The 25,000-nt window shown below is 35.6% G+C and overlaps 1 long non-coding RNA gene across 2 annotated transcripts; it reads left to right on the top strand.

Annotated features, from left to right (window-relative positions):
* Window positions 1-4,056: 4,056 nt before the first annotated feature.
* LOC134552512 (uncharacterized) lies at window positions 4,057-19,244 on the top strand. Of its 2 annotated transcripts, XR_010080884.1 has the most exons (5): window positions 4,057-4,187; window positions 4,552-4,657; window positions 14,292-14,491; window positions 15,049-15,157; window positions 19,159-19,244. It is a non-coding gene; the product is annotated as an uncharacterized LOC134552512 (long non-coding RNA). The 2 variants fall into 2 exon arrangements; XR_010080883.1 differs by lacking the exons at window positions 15,049-15,157; window positions 19,159-19,244 and having other exon boundaries at window positions 14,292-14,874.
* Window positions 19,245-25,000: the final 5,756 nt, after the last annotated feature.

Genomic DNA, 25,000 nt, shown 5'->3' with positions numbered 1-25,000 from the left:
ATTTTTCAAAGTCTTGTATTCTACCTGATGTAACATATTCCTACCCACTTTTACCCATTCTTTTTCTCATTCTGTTCCTCACCAGTAAACCTTCTGGATTTTTAAAAATTTCTTCTATTTCTTCTTTAATATTATTTTAATAATTTCTGTATTGTATTAACTTTCAGTGTATAAGTGCAATTGAGGGATTTGAATTCTGTATTAATTGTTAGTAACATTCTTAGGAAACATGATCTCTTTGTCATTGAGCTTTTCTTTCTCCAAAGATACCAGCTAGACCACAACCAATTGCAAAATCATTCTGATGTATTAGCCTCAAGTTATTGGACAGTCTCCGACTGTTTCTTTTCTACACAGTTAAATTTTGTTTTCTACTTCTTTAATGAATATTGAATATTTCAATAAGTAGATTAATAAAACTGGTAAATGTGGAAAGGTGGTCATGAACCTATGTGACATGATATTGTTCAAATTACTTGTCATGTTGAGCCTTTTCATGCCACTGTCCCACAGAATGGAAAATCTGTGAATATCCTGTGGGACATATAAACCAACAAATTCAGAAAGGCAAAAAGAGGAGAAAAATGAAAACAATTGCTCACAGCAATTTACAACAAGGTCCTGCTAGAGGGATGAATGGCAGATAGTTGGGACATCTTCCCAGAAAGCAGCTGCATGGTCTATATTTACTACATGGAGATGGGCAAACAGGACCTCAAAGCCCAGTTTGACTTTAATTAAATGCAAGCTTTAGTAGTCAGAACTCAGGATCCTAATGGAAGGTCAGGTTTCACAGGGTTTTTTTTCCATGAAACTCAGCTGAATTTCTATGAGGAATTGAAAATTTGGCTCCCTAAATACAAGGAAGTTCATTTACACTCATCTAGCTACCCTGTGTTTTTATGGTTCACTGACAGTGACCAGGGAAAAGCAATCCCATCTGGATATAATAAGAAATTACTTGAACATTTCCTCACATTCAAGATTTTTGGTTGTTATTTTTTAATTTTTCATGAACTACAAGATTTTGGCAGGGGCTGTATCAGAAGTACCACAAAATGCGTTGGTTCCCACAGTATTGCCAGTCTAGTTTTCAAGCCAGATTGGTTTGGCTAAGTTCAACTTCTGTCTAGCTGTTCTAATTTTCAAAAGAATCTATATTTCAAAAGAAAATGAAGGAGCACTTATTAAATTTCTTTACCCATCCTACGTGACAGTTTCACCCATCCTATGTAGCAGTGGGTTTCTTGATAAAGTAAGATACTAGAAAAGACAATAAGACAAGTAGAGCTGATGTGAGAGATGGGTATTATTTACCTGTTTGAACCTGAATTTTCAAAATGATATTGAGATAAATGACTTAGATTACACAGTCCAGCAGAAATATATAGGGAGAGCAATAACTTTTCTATGCTGTAGCTCTCTTGCAGACACATGGGAATAAATAAATTATAAATATGATGATGTTGTGTGCACTATATGTAGGCAGTTGGGAATAGGATGATAAAATATAGTCTTGGCTTTTCCATTACATATTAGTATTACGACTCCATGCTCAACAACAAAAGCCATATGCTTTTTCCACCACATTAAGGTGGAATGAAGACTTTAATCATACTGCTTTCATGAAACGTGCCTGGGAGGGCAAGGTTTTTACTGCTGGGTGCAATAGATTTGCTGCCATAGCAAATTTCAGTTTGTAGATGCAATGACCAGGAAGTAATCAGTGTGTTCTTGCTGGCACTTTGCATTCTGCCTATGTGAGCAAAGACTGCAGTGCAACTGGGAGAAAAAACCTGGCCTGATACCTACAATCAGCTGCCGTGGTGAAAGCTTCAATTCAACAAAGCAAACACTTTTCCAAGCCACACTCTGAGCCAGTGCATTTGGACTTTCCAGATGCTGTTGCAGGGAAGTTTATGCACGAAGGTGTGTAATGGGAATACCCAAAGTGCTTTGAAAGATGCCAGCTGGGGACAAACAACCGGAGCACGTGCAGGAAATAGACCTTTCCATACTAGGTGGCTGCTGAACATCTGTTCAGACAGATGATTCATACCCTTCAAGTGATCATTGTGGAATTTTCAAATTATAAAATTGCATCTGCACCATCCTGGCCAAAATATCCCCTTTTCCCTGGCCCTTGAACCATTCGTGTGCTGCCGTAATAGCAGCCCCAGTTACCACTGTTTTCACCTCCAGGTTAGTTTACATCTCCAGGTTAGCCATGCTGGTCATTGTACTAAATGAATTTGAAGTAACCCAATTTTCATCATATTTTCAGCCTGGACACTCTTTCTTTACTACCACTTGGAGTTTTCCAAATTACAGATAGGAAAGAATCACAGGGTGCATTTGCAGTACTTATAAAAATGTGCACTGTGGTTCTATTTCAGTATATTTACTTCAGTCACATGAAAATTGAATAAAATGAAACAAAAATGATTGTACAGTCAAACAATAAGCCAAATTAATTTTTAACAAAAAGGGAATATGCCAAAAATGTAAGCAATCAAGCAAACAGAGTAAAACTTCTAATGTGTTTCTGTGGTTTAGACAGGAGATGGGGAGTTGTTCTTGGCACTGTAGTCTTTTATTCTGAGAATTTGGTTGGGAAACATATCTCAACTATGCATTTAAGTCACAGCACATTGTAGAGAGTGCAGAGGCAGGTCATTTTTTCAGTTTCAATCCCTGGATTAAAGCAACCACATAAACTGGGTTTATGAGGTCAGTTCCAATTCTTTCCTCATCTCAGTGTCCTAGGAATGTCTGAAAACATTTTGTTTTTCATTTCATCAGTGAAAACATTTGGGTTTTGCTTAAAAACCAAACCATTTAATTAAGACTTATGCCACTTCGGGTGTTTCCTTTGACCAAGATTATGCAAAAAAGGCTAGAGACTTCAGGTTTCTTAGAGTCTTTTTTTCTTCTCTTCCAAAGCATGTTTAGGTCTCTCTAAAGAATCTCAACTGGGAAACCAAAGATCATTAGTCAGTTTTAAGATCTTACCATCACTTTTACCAAGTGCAATCAGTTTTGAGAAATAAATACGTAAGGCAGTCAATACCTCTTGTTCTGAGGAGGGGGGAAATAAAAATGTCTCTCAAATCTGTAGTTTTGTTTGGTTCTGTTCAGTTTTTTAACTCAGAAAATGAATGCACTCATAATGCACTTATTCATTGCATCCTGAAAAACTCATTGCCCTTATTTTGACTGCTATTTATTTTTTATTGCAGTAGTGTCAAGAAGCCCTAATCAGCAATAAGCATGAGCTATAACAGGTGGCTACTAACAGATGGGAAAAATACAAAGTAACAGCAAGACAATTGAGCTTGCTGAAGCCTCAGTCTCAGTACAGCCCTTGCTACCTAGAAATACAGTGAGTTGCCAGTCCTCCTCTTGCTAAAATAGCAAGTGGCCTCTAACTATTCAGGACACCATTCAGAATATGTTGAGCATGTGCTCAAGGCTAAAAGGGTTTAAAGAAACTGGGAATTAATAGAAAGTAAAGGATCTGCCAGTGTGATTTCCTGATGTGCCTGCAGTAAGGACTGGCCTCACTTTCCTCTCCTTGTGAGCGTCTGCACGGCACACACAAGCCAGCCGAGGTGCTTACACATTTGTGGAATTTATTGTAGCTTAACCAGTTACAGCACTTTGGCTGAGCCACAGGAACTGCCTGTTTGCAACATTTTTGCCAGGAGCAAAGGCAGGACTATATGAGTTCTTTTAATTTTTTTCTAAACTCTTTTAGTTTTTTCATACTTGTTGAGTGATGGAGTAAACACAGGGGCAACCAAGGCTACTTAACTCACAAGCAATTTTGTAAACAAGTAGAAAATTATTAATTAATTTTAAATCTTAGTTCAAATTAGTCCAGGAAGGATTTGCTCAATGTTCCTGTACACATGTTCATTGCTTTATTTTTAACAGAAAAACATCAGCTGTTGATTTGCTTATCTCATCCTACTCATCTTAGTCTGCTTTTTCTCATCCTTCTCTGAGCCTCTTTTACCTAAACCCCTGCTTGCAATGTATGAACAAGGTCAGTCTCTTTTTTCTCTGCTTGATGAGTGGATTTGGTGACTATAATAGAAGAAAAAAAACTCATAAAAAGAAGAAAGGAGAATTAATAAAATTGAAGTACATCAGAGAGAAGTCCTCACCAAGAGATCTGCTTTTGGGTAAGGGACAGCAAGTATTCCCAAGGGAACACAGTGAAATTAGAAAGATCATTTTAAAATTATTACCAGTGATACGTATTGTCAGCTGAGATAAAAGTTTTTTCAATCAATGGCTTTTACTGTAAGTAAATTTTTAAATTCAGTAAACACGCAAAAATAAGCAATGTCCACTTTCCAAGGTCTTCTGAAATTTGACAAGTGTAGTTCATATGCTGTTTGTAGCATTTTAGAGAAAACCTGAGAATTAATGCCAGGTCTTAGGGGCAGATCTGGAGTTTCTGTGGGAGTTCATCCGTATTAAAATGACGGAAAATGCTGAAGTACACAGCAAGATGCTTTAATTAGTGTGTTTTTTTGTTTACAGGTGCTCATTTTGCCTACCTTTCCTCTACTCACTAACTACTTGGAAGTCTTGAATCATGTTCTATAGTGTTTTTTTCTTCTAAAGGAGGAGTAGCAGTAGTGTGGTGGTAAGTTTCCTTCTATTTACAACAGTAGTTTGGATGTCAGTCACAGCACCAAATGTCAAACTGTGGAAGATATTTTTGCAACAGCATCTGGTTCTTCACAGGTTTCCAGATGCTGCTGCTTTGGTGGTTTTGGAGTTGTTTCTGGGTCAGTTATTTTGGGACATGGGTTGTCTGACTGTTTTGTCCTCTCAGAACTTATTTTCATTTGATTTAAGTTATAATACTTGAGATTTAGAGGTACAATTCCATATATAATTGCTTTATGGTATAAAAACACTTAGGCGGGGGTACACAGAGCAACGTAGGATACATAACTCATCCAGAATCCTTTTCGTGCATTTTATTTAGAGTTATGACCCGCTGTACTCCTGGAACATTCCAGAAAACAGGGATCTGTAACTACTAAACAGCATCAGCAAAGTGCTTAAACAGCAACAAGACTTAAACAGGAATTAGTTTAAAAGTCATTGTGGTCATGCTGCTGGCAAAAATAATGCTATTCTTAGTAATGGGAAAACAGATGATGCTTTAAAATCCAAACCACAAAAAATGTTAAATAAAGTGTTTGAACTCATCTGTGGATTTGGTCCTCAGCAAGGGACTGTGGGCAGTTGCATTTCACAAGACAAAGGGCAAGGCATGAACCTTCAGAATAAGATATATAGACAAGGGCAAGCACAGATAGCAAAAGTTTTTGGCACTTGTGATGCCAAAATAATGCCAATGCCAACATAAGTTTTGGTGCACAAGATATCTAACACAGTGATGCAGTTATTTCTTTTTCAAAATGCATTTCAGAAAGACCACATTTAGGTTACAATTTTCATTTCACAGCTCATCAGCAAGGTTATGGAATGCACTACATATACTACAGAAAAACTGTCTTGGACTGTTTGGGAGAGTCTTTAGAAACTATGGGAATTATTTAATATATCCTTCTGCTTGCAAAGCCACTTCCTTTCATTAAGAGCGAGACAAATAGACAAGATTTGTAACCTAAAAATCTCCCAAATTATGCCAAACTTGATTTCTTGTCCTAATTTAAGATACCAAATGTCTTGGACCCTTCCAAAAGTTAAATACAGTCCTGGTTTACATAGGTAGATTATCATGTGTTTTCTGCTAACATAGCCATGTTTTAGGGCATGGACTCTAAGCCAAGGATTTCATGTACGCAGAAAAATACACTTGTCTATGACTATCTTTCACCAACATCAAGTGTTCAACTATGGTAAAAAAATGTGAATTCTGAATAAAGGAAGAAAAAGTTATTTTGTAGAGTTAATTATCGGAAACAGTATTTTGGTCAGCGATGGTAAGAGATTTGAAGCATTAGAAATTGTCTCAGAAATAAATGCTCACAAAGAATTGAGGAAATGATTAAATGTTACCAGGAGCTTCTAGTTCACCAAATTGTCCAGCAGTTCATCACAGAGGTGATTGGCAGAACTCCATTTTTATGCTTGTAACTATCTCAAGCTATGTAATCTTGAAGCCTAATAAGGGCTCCAACCTGCAGGAGGTACTTGCATGTTTGTTTCTGCAAATGTACATGTTTAATTATTCTCATGTGCAGTCTGGAGGTTAATCTTCAAGATGATTTTTTTTCATTCACTGAATATTGCAGGTGAAAGGAGCAATTAGTGTCATTATCCAAATTATGCTGCCACACAGCAACACAAATGTCAATAATAGATATATTTCCCTGTAATCTATAACTGTACAAAAGGGAAATCCAAATAGAAATCTTAAATGTGTCAATTCTATATTTTAACGTGCTATTTCTAAGGTAATAAACAGTTTGGGAATGTATAATAAGGAATATATTTCCAGAATACCAAACAGAAGTAGTTCTGTACAACAGTGTCTACTGGAGGTTTAATCAATAACCATTAAAGTTACTGGACAGGTTCTTACAGGATTCTAATAGGCTTTGGAAGAGGACATCAATGATAACCCAGTCAATGTAATGGTTTTTTGAAGACATAATGAATAAAATCAGACTTTTCTTTTTCAAAGCAATAGACAAAATAAGTAGCAACTTCTTTTCCTTCTTCATCCCACACACTGTCACCCAACATCATTTGTATAATAGTGCCACCATGCAAAGAATGAACAGATGTATTTAAGATAACATTTCATATCAGGTAGAGTAATTTATTCCAAGGAATAAAGCAACAGACCATCTCGGCTAAAAAAGAATACTACTAGTAAGAAAATATTATTTTGAGCACAAAATGTTTCAGAAGAAAAGATAGAGTCATAATGTACATAAGGAAGGTGTATAGAAAGTGTTCAAGAAGTAGTAGACAATTGAAAAAAAGTAGAAACACATATTTCTGCTTTCATTTATATCAGATGGCCATGCTTTTATGATATGACAAAATATAAGTTCCTCATGTCTGGACCCAAAACAATATAGATATGGTATTTAGAAATACCTTGTAAAGGTACTGACAGACACAACTTTAATCTGTGAATATACGAAATTGATAATTTTAATGATTTGATAAGTGCTGGAATATATATAAAGAAGGATTTTGAAAGAAGAAACTAGCAATGAGATTTTTTTTTTCCCCAGGGCAGGAAGCAAAACACATAAACCCCAAATCTACAACACTATTTTATATTCCATAAACCACCTACCACCATGCTTTAGGCTAAGAATGTATTTAAAACACCACTCCTAATTGAAGCATAGGTTTGCATCTACTGAACTGAGAGCAGCCAAACTGATAGCAAATTTATGTCACAAGTAGAAGAAAGCAACAGAAATAGTGGTGTTTATATGAAAGTTCTGAATTATAAAAAATGAGTGAAAATGTATGACATTGAGGAAAGCTAGTAAAGAACACATTTCTTTCAGTACTTTTAAATTCTGAAAATCCCTCAAATTAAAATTATTGTAGGAATAAAAGATACCTGTTCTTCATTTTGTTCTCTAAAATGAACAACAAGATTTGCACAAAGAAAATGAAGGATTAGTTTGAGTCTTATGTATTTAATGCATAAAAATGTATGTTTACAATATATTTTAAAAATATTGCACTATAATTATGCCAAAAAATTAGCTGATTTAATACAGATTGTTAGTAGGCATGACCTAGTAACAGTTGATGCTGAAATATAGAAACTTTTAAAATATCTAAATTAAAATGAGTTATTATTGAAAGAGTTTCCATTTTTTCTCCTGCGCTTTCCATTAACAAGGGAGACTTTCTTTTGACTTCATCTGACACTGACTTCATTTTTCTTTACCTCAATTTCCCCACCTGCACAATGAGTCCTGTGGTATTTGTAACCCTGGAAAGTCCTTTATGATCAGCTGAAAACAAGATGTTAGGAAGCTGCTAGACTCCCTCCATACGGCTTCCCACTATGCAATACTCACTGTGGAGAACATCTGTAGCCTCAATCATAATGATAAATGCAACATTTTGCATTACTGGGCAAAAGAAATGCTCCACACAATAGAATCACAGTCATTTGTATTCCAGTGACACCCACAAGGTGCTAGCCACTGTTCTTGCACGCACACACAGGCAGACAGGCCCTAAGGACCAAGTTTTTAGGAAGTGACAGCAGGGCTTTAGTGACGTGTCAGTAATTGACAGCATCAGAGACAACAGCATGATACATGCTTTGAGGCACAATACATCCTAACCATGCCACCTCTATTCAGAGACAAGTCTAGATAAGCTTTTTCATTTAGGAGGATGCAGAATTGTAAGATCTATGTTCAATATGAAGTACTTGTAAATATATAATTGTAAAGGAAATAAATACTAATTAATAATGCTGATTCCTAAAAACTATAGCCATATCAACTCACCATTATATGAAATTAAATATAAACATGTAATAAAAGATAATCAAGAGTCCTAAAAAATTCACCTGGTAAATAAAATTAATGGTAAACATGGGAAAATGGAGTCTTAGTGGCACTGCTTTGTTTATCCGCAATTTCTTGGTTTAGATTATCTACATGACTCATTTTCAGGTAGAAATCGGTTTTGCTAAGAGATCTTTTGCTAAAAGAAAAAAAATATAGACTCATCTCAGGCATTGTAAGCTTACAGACAGCCTTCAGTTTTCATGATTTTTATAGGGGACTGTAAAGGCTTCTTCTCAAAATGTACTTCCTACGTCTCACATATTCTTTCTTTGAGTGAAGGGTATGTTCTGCCTAAGGGGAAAGCATGCCTTGTGTATATATTAGTTAACATTCTCTCCATTACTAAGTGGAGATTTGGTTCTCTCCAAACAATATTGAGTAGAATCAAGCTTCCAAACACAGGAAGGTTTTGGGTGATTTTTCAAAATCAAACATTAATAGAATCTGAAGAGGAGAAAAAAAGAAAAATACTCACATTTCCTACAGCTTAATGAAACAATAAAAATCACACAGGATTTTCAATTTCTTAACACCAGTTGTTAAATATTCTCTTAAAACTCATGCTGTATGAGGAATTTAGGAAGAAATAAGATTGTTAATGCTGGAAACCTTCAAGCACAAAGAGAAGAGTATCTGGGGAGGAGAAAAGAATGACAAAATATATGAAAACCAATACTTTGACTATATGTTTTGAAAAGAAAATCTTTTTTAACTCATTCAGTAAACTTGTCTGGGGTTTGAGGTAGTTTTTGTTCGTTTGGGGTGGTTGTTTTGTTTTGCATTTTGGTTTGGTTTGATGAGAGAAAAGTGTCATTACTGAAGATCAGTGAAGTCTTTCTTTTCCATTACTTCTGCATTACCTCTCTACCAGTTATTCTCATGTTTATTCTCCCACATTTTCAAAATGGCAGATTTCAGGTTAACTATAATTGTTTTTTTAATTACATCTGTAAATACCTTGCAGGTCTTTCTAATGTAACACTTCCTTTTCTCCATCTTTCACCCTTCCATTTCATATTACACACTGAGAGTTTCTCTGTGGTTTGAGACTTATGTGGATTTGGAGTACAGTAGTTGATGAAATAATTGTCTTCATAATTCAGCTGTACTTAAATGAAGAAGATAGTGGGAATTTAGGATTTTTTCACCTGAGAAAAGAGGAATAAAATTTTGGCTAGTGGGTTTTTTTTCATTTTAATCTAAACTTTCAGGGATCAGAACCTTATTCCAAATAATTATGTTAAAAGTGAGTTATTGCATGGAAAAATTGCAGAATTTCACCAATTAATCCAAAGTAAGTGGATTTTACTGCTGATGTAACCAAAATTGGCTTTAACCTTTATATTTTAACTATTGCAATGTCACAATGGTCAATTTATTCTCCTTTGTGCCTATTAGCATTTCTTAGGAAAGATGTGAATTTTAACTTCGGAAGTCTCTGCTTAAGCCTTGATCACAACTAAATTGGTAGATATCACGTTAGCCTCTTTGTAATATTAATAGAATTTATTACTGTGATTGCTATGAAAATATATAGAAGAATCAATGTATAAAAAGTGAACTGCAATGTAGCTCTCATATTTTCAACAAGCAATCACATTTTTTCTTATGTCTGTATTGTTATCTATCCTGTGATCCTTGAATATACAGCAAAGCAATACCTGGATTCACTAAAGTGGCTGTCATAACATGGTTATCTGGACTAGTTAAACATGATTTCTGGAAAAGAAAAAGAACTAAGAATATTTAAGAAAAAGAGTACACTATAACTTTCCGTGATTATATAGACATACAGAGTGCAAGAGTGGGAGGAGAAAGACTTGCAAGACTCCATCTTTTTTTGCTTTTGAATAAAAAATATTTTAACTGCATTAATGCATTTTTTTGAGTAGCATCCAGACACTTGTATTTTTCATATTTTGGATGGAAATTATAAACACTTGGGTGTGTTCCAAAGTCTGCTGAATAGGAATCTGTACACTGAATTTTTTATTAGTTATCCTGGATCAGACCACAGCAAAGTATTCTGACTTCTTCACAGACTTTGCACCACATGGAAACATAGATCCATCTAAGGAAAAAAAAAAACAAACTAAACCAAACAAGGCAGTTTTGACATAAATAAGGATTCAAATCAAAACAGGAAAAAGAGAAAAATTATCTTGGAACCATCCATTTTGCATTGGCCCGCGTTAAATTTAGTCCTGTCTTTTTTTGTGTGTGATCCAAGACAAAATATGTGAGTTCCTTCCTCTTGCCATTTTCTGAGCAGGAATCTTTTTCTAAACTCCTGTCATTTCCATGATTTGGTCAAACATTGTTCTGAAGTATTTCATCATCTTTGAAGAAGGGCATTACATAGAAAAGAGGCTTACCAGCACACCAAATGTGAAAGCAGCAATTTTGTTGCTTCCACTATAAGCACAGTTAAATAATCTTTCTGTTGTGTTTGAACTGATTGCAAAATGTTCAGGGCATAGTTGATTTGGCTATATCCATTACTCACCTTCATCTTCATATAAGCTATGTAACTTCTGAGAAACAAAACTGAATGGTGCTGGACTACGTACAGAATCAGTATTAGGCAGTTCTGTCATTAGTAAGAATTACTGGCTTAAGAAAATTTGGAAGGGTTACTTCCTGTGGTGTTCAGATGGAAGCCAAGTGCTGGAATGGAACCAATGTATGCATTGTAACACCTGACATGTTAGGAAGACCCGTCCAAGGCCTTTCTTGCCAGAATATTGTTTTTGCTGATAAGTAACTACCACAAATGAATCATTAAACAGGAATCAATTTATTGAAACAAAATGAATGCGGAAAAAATTAATTAAAAGCTGTAGAAGAATGCCAGTAGCAAAATACAGCCTTTACTGTCTCTCCTGTGGGGAATGAATCACTTGGCCAAAGAAAGCACAAATTCACATGTTATATGAAACTTCTCAGAAAGACCAGAGTAGTGCACAGCAAGGCATCATTCTCTTTTACCCTTGGCAATCTGATTTGGAATTGCTCTGTATAATGCTGGCACACTGTTGATGAAAGAAATCCACAGCCCTAAATCTTCATTGCCTGGAGAACCTAGCATTTCTTATTTGCATGCTGCACAGCTTCTAGGGCACAAGGATCTTCCTCCTTATTTCTTTACTACACATACCTCAAATGAGGAGTTATTTTCACCTCCATTTTCCCAAAAGCCTCAATTTAATTGTCCTTCTGTTGTAACTCTAGTTTCTTTTTCTCTCTGGTAAGAAAAAGAAGAAAAAGCAGATGTCACCCAGTCTTTAAAAAGGCAAGAAGAAGAACCCAGGGAACTACCTGTCTATCAGCCTCACCTCAATGCCTGGAAAGGTGATGGAGTGCCTCATTCTAGAGGCCATCTCCAGCCATAGGGATGATAAGAAGGTGATTAAGGGTAGTCAGCATACATTCATTGGAGGTAAATCATGCTTGGCCAACCAGATTGCCTTTTACAATGAAAAGATCACCCAGATGGGTGAGTGGAGAATTGTGGAGAGTCTACCTCGACTTCAGCACTGTCTCCTGTGGCATCCTGAGGAAGTCTGAGTTGGATGAGTGGGCAGTGGGGTGAATTGAGCCCTGGCTGAACAGCAGATCCCAGAGGGCTGCAATCAGGTAATCTAGCTGGAGGCCTGTCATGAGTGGGGTCCCCTGAGGTTCAGTACTGGGTCCAGCACTGTTTCTCAGTGACTGGGATGAAGGTCCAGATTGCTCCTCAGCAAGTTCACTGACAGCACAAAGCTGGGAGGAGCTTTGGGCTGATCCCCCTGAGTGCTGTGCAGCCCTTCAGAAGGACCTGGGCAGGTTGGAGAGATCGGCAGAAAGGAACACATTTGAAATTCAACAAAAGCAAATGCAGGATCCTGCACTAGGAGAGGAACTAGGACTCCTAATTGCCCTAAGTTATGTGATCCCTTTTATACCTACAGCTTTGGGGTTTTTTCTGTGTGACATCATTATCATGCACAAAGCATGTTTTCCCATATGTTTTTCATAAAAACTGTTATAAGAACTGATTATTAAGCAAAACTTACTTTACAGTAAGCCTGTCTATAAGCTCCTCTGCATAATTTAGTAGTAATTTATAAAGTGATAGTTGTAAGGTAGTCCCATAAGATGAAAAAAGCATCAGAGGAAATAAAGTTTTTCAAGAAGAAAATCTTGTGCGCTTGTGTGACTTGCATTATTAACAAGATTATCTCATAAGATAGTCTTGTTAATAATAACAGAGTCACACTTTTCACACTGCATTGGAATGATGATTCTTAGCTTCAGCCATGAAAGGAAAAATTATTTACAGAAATGACACTAGCCTCTTTGGAAAAGGCCTTAAAAGGATATTGCAACACAGATAAAATACAAACCCACAGACCTCACAAATTTTAAGGTTGGAAAGCCTGACCATTCAAGAGGAAGTTTCTACTTAAGTACACAATGTTTGAGAGCAAGGAAATATAAAACTCATGGCATGCAGACAACGTACATCTGCTGTCATACTCCTTCCACAGCCAGAGAGTTTGAGGAAACTTTTCAACATTGAATCTCTGAGGTTTTTAACCTTATGGACTGCTTAACCAAGGAATTTTGACTTTTTTTTTCCCAGCTTAAATGCTGAATGTTGACTGTCTATTATCTTTGTTGCAGACTAGATTAGGAAAAAACTTCAAGACAGCATAACACAAGTATATTTATAGTAAATTCCCAGGAGCAGAGCTAAAGATCTAAGATTTTCTGCACTTTAGAGGAGAAGTGTCACTTAACAATATGCAAAAGACATAATCAAAACAGGACAAATGGAAGTTAGTGCCTAGCTGCATACAGATATCTTATCTAAGATCTGGAATTCTGACAAAATAATTCAGACCAATTCAACACCCACTAGGGGATAAAAAGAACTTATTAGGCAATAGTTGGTTTTCTCATGTAATTTTTAGAATAATGTTGTTCAAAATGAGAAAAATGAATAAAAGAGCATACTGTCTTTCTTAGCCTGCAAAACTGTGCATCTTGTTAGATTTGGTTTATGATGCAAATTCTACTTCAAAGCCTTTGTAATCAAGAACACTTGTTTATATCACGTGTGTTTGATTTGTTATTCAGCTATTATCCCAAGTGGAACTTGTGATTAAGAATTGGTTCATAACTGGTTTTTCATACCAGTTATATACATGAAGTTTCTCACTTTTACAGAGCTAATTAAGTACTGAACAAAAGAGAATACCTTCCCCAAATTTCTCCATTAAAAAGAAAAAGCTAAAATTCTTCTGTCTACTTAAGATATCTTGCAATAATTTAAACAGATGCTAAGGATGGTAAGTACTGACAACATGTTTTATTGTGCACAGTGAAATTCTCCAAATTTTCAAAGTTATGTTTTCTGTTTATCTTATCACTAGTAATAAGAAATCCATATGGACATTAAAAATCTCAAATTTCATATTGCAAATCAGGCAGAAAAACAAAAATATAAACAAAGTAGAACAATACAAGAACCCATCCCTTCCTGCACGTACACATTTTCTGAAGTGAGTTTCAGTTTGAAATATCATTGTCCCAGTCTTCTTAGAAGAACTCTGTACAGTATCTAGACTAAGAAAGGCTGGAGCTGTTATTGGGGTTGACTTGTGTCCAAGAGGTATTTTATGTATTCTTTCTACTAACAGTGGGTTGATTTCAGCCATTTGCCTAATAATGCATTTGTGTACACCTTTGGTGCAGGTCTTCAGGAAAGCAGCCCTGTGTTGCTGGTTGCACGTCTTTTTGAGTGAATTTATGTCTTCCATGCTATCAGTTAAATGTGGAGATGGAACAGAATATGCACAGATTTTTACTGCTGAAGATCCAAGGGATGAGGGACAGAAAGATGAAAGATGAAAATCCGAAAAGTACAGAATTGCATGTTACAACTAACTACTGTGGTGTGTACAATCCTTCTCCCTATAGTTTAGCCCTTAACAAAACCCATGATATTTAAAGCATGCATTTAAAAAAAAAAACACCCCCCAAAAAAACCCCAAAAAACCTTCCATGAAGAAAGACTTAATTAGTGAGGTGTTCTCTCTGCATACTTGTCATGTCCTCTCCATCTCTTGTGTGGTATAGTTGTTTTCTCTCCAAGAGAAAAAGATTTAAAAAAAAATCTTTGCATACATAGTTGGAAACACATTTAACATCAAGCCTATCTATCCTCTTCACATGTCCAATGACTCCTTCTGGATTCAACACAAAATGTCCATTCTTCACTGCACAGGGACATATACCCTATCCTTTAAATCCTAGTGACTTACTATCTCTGTAAGAACACTCTCTCTAATGGAAGAATAAAAGACAGAAACTAACAAAAAAATGCTCCCTTATATGAGAGTAGAATGGCTCAACATATTTGAAGTGAGCTATTCATAGAAATCATTGTGAGGTTGTAAGCATTTAAATAAACCCCTTATTTTTCTGCTTTGTTCATGACAATGACCTAAAGAGGCAACAGGACCTGGAGACTGGGGAGCAAATACATCACCATAAAGATATTCTTCCATACACTCTGTGGATTGTTATGCTGACCTGGTGCAGGAAAGGCCCTTCCAAAGGTAAGAAGAGAGAAGTAAGGATAAAATCATCTAGGCAGGAGTTCACAACATCCTCTACCATTATCTGTGTTAAGGTCTAATTAGTCGTTCATGTCCATGAATGCAAGAGAGAAAGCAGTGAGTTGAATTGTTAAAAGAAGGATATTGTCCAAGAGTAGAAGGAAATGCCCAAACTGTGATGACAGCTCAGTCTATTTGATTGCCTAATGCTTTCCTGCTGCTTTCAGGTCAGAGAAAGACCATATTAGAAAGAGTGACTACCATTTATTAATTTTTTTTTCTTTGAAATATTCAAACTTCCTTCTTGAGCCATCAAAAATCTTTCTGTGTCAGATTTCTCACTAAGCAGCACCAGTCAGTGTTCATAGATTATTTTTAGGTGATAGGCAAAGCAATAGTTCATGTACTAAAGTAGGTTTCCATACTAATAAAATTAATATTAGTATTACTGCTTACAACTGCTGCTACGACTGATATCACTACTATTATTTTTTAGGCTTTGTCTGACTAGCAAAAATATTTTCTTTTGTCTCACTGATTTTTGGGTTTTAATTTAAAATACAAGCAGGAAAACAAAAGGTAGACAAAACATAAGGGTCAAACAGTTCATGAATCAACAGAGACTCACAATTAGAATACAAATTACATAATGTGATCCTCAAAATATCATCATGTTGAGCTTAGTACATCTTCTCTGTTTCTATCACAACACAAAGAAATAGCAACATAACAGTACATGCCCATAAAAGTTTAACATTCAGCAGTGCAGTTATACTTTCCTTCACGTGCATGATGCTAATTACAAAAGTTCTTTGTTAAATTTACTCATGAGGTATCACAAGATTTAGGGAATGAACCCTCTGTTTGAAGCAGGTTACAGTCTCAGTACCGGAAATTTATTTGTGTTACAGGACACTTATATAGAGACATGGTAATTTAATGCAATCCTTAATAACACTGAAATCAACTGAATGTGTGCATTCATCCATATTTTTTTGAAAACATGAATACTGCACTAAAAGTATATATATTATCTTTTTTAGCAGGGCATTAACTGCATTAAGCACAAAAATCTCATTTTATTCTACAAATTATAGCATATGAAAACACTGGGAAGGTAAGCAAATGGGGTCTTTGAAGTCATAAAGAAAGGAAAGTTATAAAACTTCCATGGGAAAATAAGCAACTGTTTACTGTAAGGTATTGCTGAAACCTGCATTATTTTTACAGGCCAGAAGGCAATTGTAATATTTTAAAGCTCTTGTTGCAGTAGCAGGACATGCTTTTGCTTTCACAGCCTCCTTTCTCAGGTGGTGGCCACATGTTTGGCTTCTGTGCAAAGGTATATTATTTCATGACTTACCTCTCTGGCACACAGTTTGGTTGAGAACGGGGAGATTTCTTTTAGCATTAGAATGTTTAGCCATTTGCAGAATAAATATAAACCAGCACAGCAGAGGCTAAACTGTGGATTACAGAAGAGAGATGAAATGATTGAAGAATGAATCCAAATATAGATCCTGGCCACTGCTCAGAGAAGCCTGGAAGCACAGAAGCAGTTATCCACTAGAACTGAGGGACTGTCCCAAAATTACTTATTACAGAATCATGGGATGGGTTGGGTTGGAAGGGACCTTAAAAACCATCAGGTTCTGACCCTCCTGACCCTCCACCTCATGGGGGTTGGTTTTCTTTTCTAGAAAGGAATTTTTAGTTGTAAAGATGTCTGTTAAAAAAAATCAGAAACTCATACAAGTAAAGTACAATATCCAGAAATGGTTATCCAAAAACCTTCAGAACTAGCCTTAAGACTCAAAAAGTCCATAAATTCTCCTTTCCATTACTAGTGAATATTACAGCCAAAACAGCAACTTACCCTCCACACACCTAATATGTCTTCTAAATTAATCTCATGGAAATATTCCCTGTAATCTAAAATTTTAGCCAGTTTGTTTATTCATTTTGCTCTTTTGAGATTTCCGTGGGACCTCAAGCAAGTCAGGGCAGAAAAACACCGTGAGAGGCTGATTTTATGGTATTTACCATCTGACCAGAAAGAATTACAGAAATCTCTCAGAGGTGTTTACAATCAAGAGGTTTGCACAGCAAAAGAACTTATGAGTTCTTTCACTGGAACAACTCATTTGCCAACCTTTTTAAGTTTTACCCTCAAAAAAACTTAAATTACCTAAATTCAAAACCAAAAACACCAGTGCAAACATAAATGCCTACTGCTGTATTATCATAGTGTGAGAGTCTTTGCTTTCAGTGAGTGAGCATGTAATGGCTGGCTGTAATATTTTCTTCAGTAACATAAGCACATTTGCTAATTACTTTTTCTAGCCCTGTATTTTTAGCACTTTTCTAGTTTCAGCAACATCTAACCCAAACTCAAAGCATTGAAATTATGTAAAATTTTCTGCATTGCTCTTCTGCATTTCCTAACCATGTTGCTATTTAACACAATTTTTATTGTGCCATTCAGAGGGAAGGAATCAGAAAAGCAAGAGAAGACCGAGAATATGCACCATGTTCTCTTTAGGGTTTGATTCTTGCTCTGCCTGCTTTCTTTGATGGCTTCACCACTGAGAGCTGTGAGCCACACACATGCAGAGGTCAGCAGTGCTAACCTCCATGGGACAGATTTTATCTGGTATGGCAGCTCAGACTCCCAAGCAGCTGCTAGTTCATGTCATCAGCACATCTGGCTCCATATATCCTGAATTTTCCTTCTAACAGTCTAGCTGGATGTATATGAAAGACTAAGCATGGGGGCATCTGCTCATGAGGTATTAGCCATATCCTCCAGAGCCTTACTGCGAGCCTCAGAAATAGTTTCCCTATTTTCTTGTCCCAGGGACACAACTTAAGTCTGCCTTGGATGCAGTTTTCCATCCAGGGCAAAATTCTGTCTCCACTGCTAGCAATCAGCATTTTCCATAAAGGCAGAAATTTTTCTTAGATGTACAGTATAGAGAACTGAGAAACACTGAGAAAATTAAGCTGGCAGCCAATGTAAGCATAATACTGCTGGGAAGAAATATGTAACTTAATATTATTTCATTAATCTTGTAATTAATTGTAATTATATTAATTATATTAATTATATCATATAAAATGCATACAATTTAATAGATTTTAATTATACGGTTATATAATTTATTCTTAGTAAATTTTCATCCAAGCTCTTCTATTGGCATCTAACTGTCAGAATAATCTTCTTGCAGATTATTTTCTGCCTTTCCCATTAACACTGTTCTTCCATTGGATATTGCCAGGAAGATATAGTCATTCTTTATGGAATTTGTCGTAATACATGAAGAGAGTAACAGTCTGGTTTTGTACACATTTTAACTCCCTATGTGGATTTACATCTTCATCCTTGAAATATGCTTGAACAAGTAATTTCTTATGCTTATTTAGATGCACAGTTTTATTGATTTGTAAAACGTACTCATTTAAGGATGTATTCTTGACTAACTATTTGTGAAAGAAGGGCCATAGGACTTATTACAAATAGTGTGAAAAGAAAATCTTAGCATCAAAACTGGTTTTCAGCACTTCTTTCTTCAAAAATGTCGAAACGTAAACACATTAAATTATCACTTATCACCTTGTTCCATAAATAGGATTCTACATTCTGCTGTTCTTATTGTAGCTCAGTGAAGAATTTAAAAAGAAATTCATGCCAAAATACTTTGCTGAGTCAAGGCCTAGATGGATAATCCATATTTCACAGATACAGTGGAAGGTTAGGTCTTTGAGGTCAGCTTGATCCCTTGACTTCAGAATTTAATACAAAAAGTTTACTTACAAAAACTTATCAGAGTTTGTTAAGTATTCAAAAGAGTACTTCCTTATACAGTTTATTATAAATTCACTTCTCTGTGTACTTGTATTCACTAGAGATTCATGTTCTACTCATAAACCCTGTTAAAAATTTTTTATTTCTGATTTCAAATGCTGCAATACTTTTTCTAATAATAAATGTTATCCCAAAGGGACTGTGAATATGCTGATTACAAAAAGCATCTCATGGGAGTTTCCATAACAATGAGATTAAGACCTTCTGGCTTCTCACAAGAAAGTGAGTAGAATCTCTCTTTAATATCTGTATCTACTGATCATTTTTCACACAACATAGTGACTTATTTGTCTTCGTGAAAGAGCATATTTTTCTATTTTATACAGAAAACTTCAACTTCCTATGTGTATGGTTCAGTGGCAGATAATATATTAATGAATAGTAGAATTAATGAATATTAATAGAATAATGTAGTTGCTTATTTTGAAATACAGTGCAAGGTTTCTTCTAATATTCTTCCTCCAAATCCTCTCTCAAATAAGGAATCTTGAATGATGAAAACAATAGTTCCAGGTAAAATTTAAAGTCAGTGTCACACTGATGTATCCCCTCTGATTTTTGACCAAAATTTACTTTCTTATGTGTTTCAGATCCATATTACCCAACTAGACTCAGCTGCACTGCTAAATTTGGCTTAGATAGATATCTGCAGGTTGGATTTCACTTCAAGCTCCCTTTTTTCTCCTGTGTGTATAAGTTATTCATACTGGCCCTGCTATTAGAGCATCTGTTTTATAATCTTCAGCTTATTTATTCTCGCAGTCCTGAAAAGAGATTTTCTTGTTCAAAGAAATGCAGCAAAAAGAAATAAAACAACTAATCAAAGGCCATGGTAGTGACCCTTCAATACAGGGGAGAGAATTGACATCTAACTCTGCTCTCCTGCATTACTGAAGACTGCCCTGAACATTACACTGTTTTGTCATTCCTCCTTTGCTTTCTGTATCCCAACCTTAATATAACTACTGAATTTTTTTGTTCCTTATTTTTTCTTTCTTCATCTCAATTACACACTCCACCTGGCAATCTGCCCTGCCCCTGAAATCAGAACTCTTCTTGCCTCAGTGTGCACTTGGCTTAATCCTTTCCTGTAACTAAAAGCACCTGCCATTCCTTTCCTGTGTTCTGGATTGTGTTTTTTTAAGGTCTAAATACTGCTCTATCTTGTCCCAAAGTGTTGTTTGCTGTTCCAAAGATACCATTTCCTTCAAGACAAGTGTAAGGGGACTGTTTAATAAAATTCATTATCAAAAATGATGTTTTATAAAAACATCTAATTCTTCACATATCAGGAGGAGAAAAGGAACAAACCCCCCCTTTTTCTCCCAGGAAATGTAACATTCAGCAGTGATCTGTATAGCCAGATCCAAGAGTATTTGGTGTGTTCTTGTTTTTGTGCTGATCAGTGTTGCAGCAGTTTCATGCCCATGTGCATTGGTGCAATGCAGGCAGGGTGTGTTGCTTTTGGCATGGACAGGTAAGGTGACAGCCCAGAGGAGGGAAGAGCGTGAACCACAGCACCAACAAATAGGTGAAAACTGATGATGAAAGGCAAGTTCTCAACCCACTTGCCAGAGTGTGTGTTTTAGTGAGTGGTTGAATAGTTAAACCTGCAGCACTGGGGGGAGGGTACTTCTGGTTTAACCCAGAGCTGCTGCAGCCAGAATCCTTCTCTCTGGCTGTGCCCTAACTGAATGCACAGGGAATGGCACCTGTGAATCTCCAAACACTGAAACACAAACATGCTCCCAGCATTTTGGAATTCGAGCCTTAATTTTCTTCTATCAATGTAAAAACCACACGTATCTAAAAGCTGTAATTTTAGGATCAGAGTCTCCCTTCCCATGATACTCCTGTATTATAAAGTCTGAATCTGTGTATGCTCTGTGTTGGAATAGTTTCATATGTTTAGATAAGCCATTTAAATGATGAAGAAAAAATTCCTATGGCATGTAGCAAAGGAACTCTCATAGTCAGAATTTATCTTCATTTAGGTAAAACTGCAATCACTGTTGACTGGAATTTAAATAGACAAAAAGACTGAACTAGGCAAAGCTTAATAAACATATCCAAAATGTGCTGTCATACACTCAAGTCTACTCAAATTTGTTTACATTCTCAATCAGATATAGGAATTTTAAATATATTATGAATATATTAATATATATTTTATGATGTTTTCCAGGAAGAAGCATAAAGACATGAAGGGACTCTGGCATGGTAGGGTTAGATGTTAGTATATAGAATTGCCAGAAACATTTTTTATTTAAAGTGGTTTTTACTTCCTTTAATAATAATCATGGGATATTTCTGTAGCAAACACATAATAATTTTATGTTCTAGACTTCAAAAATATCCTTAAGTTATCTTCAGCTAATTTGTCCTCTGAGTGTATTGATTAAATTTATTTATATTGCACAGATGCACTGGGATTCAACTATTTCATCTCTGTGTTTGTAAAAGCATTACAGAAAGAAAAAATATTTTAAAGCGTGATATATTACAGATCATAAGTAATTTAAAATAAGTAGTGAGTTGTTTTTATAACCTGGGCTACAGGTATTTATTTTCCTAACAGACTTAATTCTTAAAAATCAGAAATATTGGAAGGGCAATTATAAGCATTTAATGAATTTTTTTTGACTCTCAGATACAGCAGCACTCTCTGGTCTACATACAAATCTGAACACAGAGAACACTTTTGCACTTTGCACTTTTGCACTTAGTGCTTTTGCACACCTAGGTGCAGTAATTTGTTTGGGTAAATGTCTTCTTTTGTCACACTCATCACAAGATTAAAATACTAAGATCAGTCATTGGTCTGTCAGACATGAAAGAACCACTTATTTTTATTACTCTTTCCATACATCAGTTCTAAGTGATATAAATACTCAATAAAAGAAAAGATTCTCTGAAGAACTCTAGAAAAGCAACAAAGGAAAAAAAACTCATGGCTTAGAAAGAAGCAGAAAACAGGAAGGATACATCAGAGTTTCTATCAACTCTGGAATAAAAACTTAAAGTGGAAGAGTATATTAACAAATTGCTGTTTATTCCTGTTTCTGTTTTTTTTTCCTCTTAATGAATACTTAAAATAATTCTTTAATTCTTCTTTTTGTCACTTTTTATTATTCGTGGGAGTCTTGATTCCTCCACCTGATTTACATCCTGTTCTTTGGTTCTTTGAGTTTTCTGAAATTTTCCTTTTATTTTCTTTTTTTGTTGTGGTTTGGTTTGGTTGGGTTGGGGTTCTTTTGTCTCCATTTTGGATTTTTTGGTAGGAATTAGAATAAAGCTGGGAGCAGAGGAAAAGCTATTTCTAAAAATTATGTAAACTTGGTAAAAGGGTAAATGGTTTTCCCAATAAAGTGCAGTTTTTTCTAAATCCAAAAGGGTAGAGATTATGAATCCTAAGAGGACATACATCACCTTGTTGATTTCTCCTCTTAAAAGAAGTGTGTGTGTATTCATTTAAACAAAAACCAGACTTCATTAACAAATGTATATTCCTAATCATTCCTTTTCTAATGGTACAGCTAGTTAAATTAAACTAGAATGAATATTCTAAAGCAAACAGTCAAAATATTCAGTATCCTTTTTTCCTTATAGTTGTATAGCTAGAAGACTTTCATATGGATGATACTAGTCAAGTATTTTATCACTTCTGAAGGTTTTTCATAAACTTTGTATCTCAAACTGATCTTCCAGTGTAACCAAATCAAAGTAAAATTTAATTTTAACCCAAGAAATAAGGAAAATAAATCTATTGACTGAGGAATTTTGCTAACAATCACAAATATTGCTATTTATCACAAGTCATAACAGAATTTTTTACCATTTGTTCAAATTATTTGAAATTACAGACACTTAATCAGGTCTTTTTATAGTTGGTATCTTTGGGTAGTTTCATACAGATCCCATTACTGTATTTGAAATTTTATAAAGAGTTTCTAATATATTCATGCACTCATATACATGTAAACATATCATTTTGATACTCCAGTCCAGTGCAACAATGAAAGAACAGTTTTCACACTGCCATCATTACTGGACTTGCTGAAATAATGCCTAGGATTGTTAAAATAGAAAATTTGGTGGGTGGGTGTGTAAATATCCACTAAATATGTATGTTATTTTATATTATGCAATTCTAAAAAACAGACAAATCATAAAAATCAACTAGGTGGTTAGTGAAGAAAACTGGAAAAACAATTATTTATAATAAGGGAAAACAAATTGCCAGTGACCTTATACACAGTTATCTTTTTTCATGATATCAATTTAGTAAGTTGGTAATATAACAGAGATCATGTGCATAAATGAAATATGTGTTGTTTAACATGTTTTGTTAATTTTCTACAGTAGATTTATAAGTTGATAATTAAACAAATCAGACTGGATAGTATTAGTTTGCCCACAGACTAAGTAAGGAGCATTAACTGCCTAAGGCATCAGACACAGACAAATTCTTCTAACACATTTACCAACTGATTAGATGGAATATCCCAAGGTACCTGTCTCCAAGCACAGCTGACTTGTGGTTGCTGCATTGTTAGGTAGGAGGGAACCAGGAAAAAGCAGTGGAACTGAGAGGATCAGGAGTGAGGCATCCAATAAGAGTATTCCCTGAACATCACTAGCTCTTGAATTCAACACATACTAAACAAAATGAGTGAAATCCAGGAAAAAGGGAATGCTGATTCAATTACTGTGTCCCTAAGCCTCTCAGGATCAGTTCCAGGAACTATCAGCAGACTCTCTTTTATGTAGTTTACTTTTTGATTCCAGCTGTAGACCCACTCCCCTTCCTTGAGCAGGAGCTCATCACACCCTGGTGGGAGCCAATTACACCTGCCCAGAGAAAGCTTTTTCAGCACATCTCCTGCTATTTTATTTTTCCCCCATTTGTACACAATACTTTCCAGATTCTCTTATGTGCTCCTGAATAAACATTTCTCATGTTTATGCTCCTTTCGCCCTGGTGGAGACCTTCACAATGATTTCAAAATTCAATCCCTTTTTTCTGTCAATTTTTCAACATACAGAAGAAGAGAACACATTCCATAAATCTAATAAAGCTGCATGGCTAAGAGCAGCCATCCTCACTGTGCCTGTGAAGCTGAACACAGTACACCATAATTCCTTGATTGTGCCTGTACAGTTACTGATAGAGCAACAAAAATGTGAATGAGACAAAAGATGATTGCTTTTCTGAGCAAAATTGAGGTCTTCTGGTCATTTGGGATTACAACAACCAACCTCAGTGCAGTGCAGCTTGCTGGAAGACAGACACTGCTAAGCTGACAGTGAACACTGAAGAAACTATTTCACAGATGTTTCTTCTAGCCAGATTTAAAGCACCACTTTTTTCATATTTTCAAGTTTTTGTGGCCCAAGCAAAACAGTTCAACATAGATTCTTATAAGCTGATATTTTTTATTTTAATTTGCACAGAAAATAAAGTGCCCAGGAAGCTTCATGACTAATCTGCAGGAAGGTTCAGGGTAGTAATGTCCAAATTCGTCTATTTAGAGATACTCTTACTCTATGTAAGAAGGAAAGGTTATAACACATGAAAAGCAAAACCAAACCCACAAACCAGCAGATTAAACAACAAGATCAAACACACAATTTAGGAAAGCAATTTTTGACCAATTAACAATGAAAAGTCTACTGAGCTGGTAAAGAAATAGGGATTGGTGGGAGGGAGGACTGTAGGAATGCAGACATTAAATATCAATTTACAGGTTACTGTAGTGGGGAAGAGTCTTCATGTCAATGCAATTGTCATATCTGACAAGCTAGACTCTTGCTTTTTGAACAAGTTCAATGAATTTCAACTCCAAACAGATACTTTCTGGAGAAGAAAAGTAGTCTTATGGAGCTGAAGGTGTCCATTCCCTAAGGGCAGTAAGCAAATTGGGCCATACTGTTTAGTAGTTGGAATAAGGAAATGATTCAGACTCATGTTCACACTC

This window comes from Prinia subflava, chromosome 7 (genome assembly GCF_021018805.1).
Source record: "Prinia subflava isolate CZ2003 ecotype Zambia chromosome 7, Cam_Psub_1.2, whole genome shotgun sequence".
NCBI lineage: Eukaryota > Metazoa > Chordata > Aves > Passeriformes > Cisticolidae > Prinia > Prinia subflava.
This window is presented reverse-complemented; position numbering and strand designations above follow the sequence as displayed.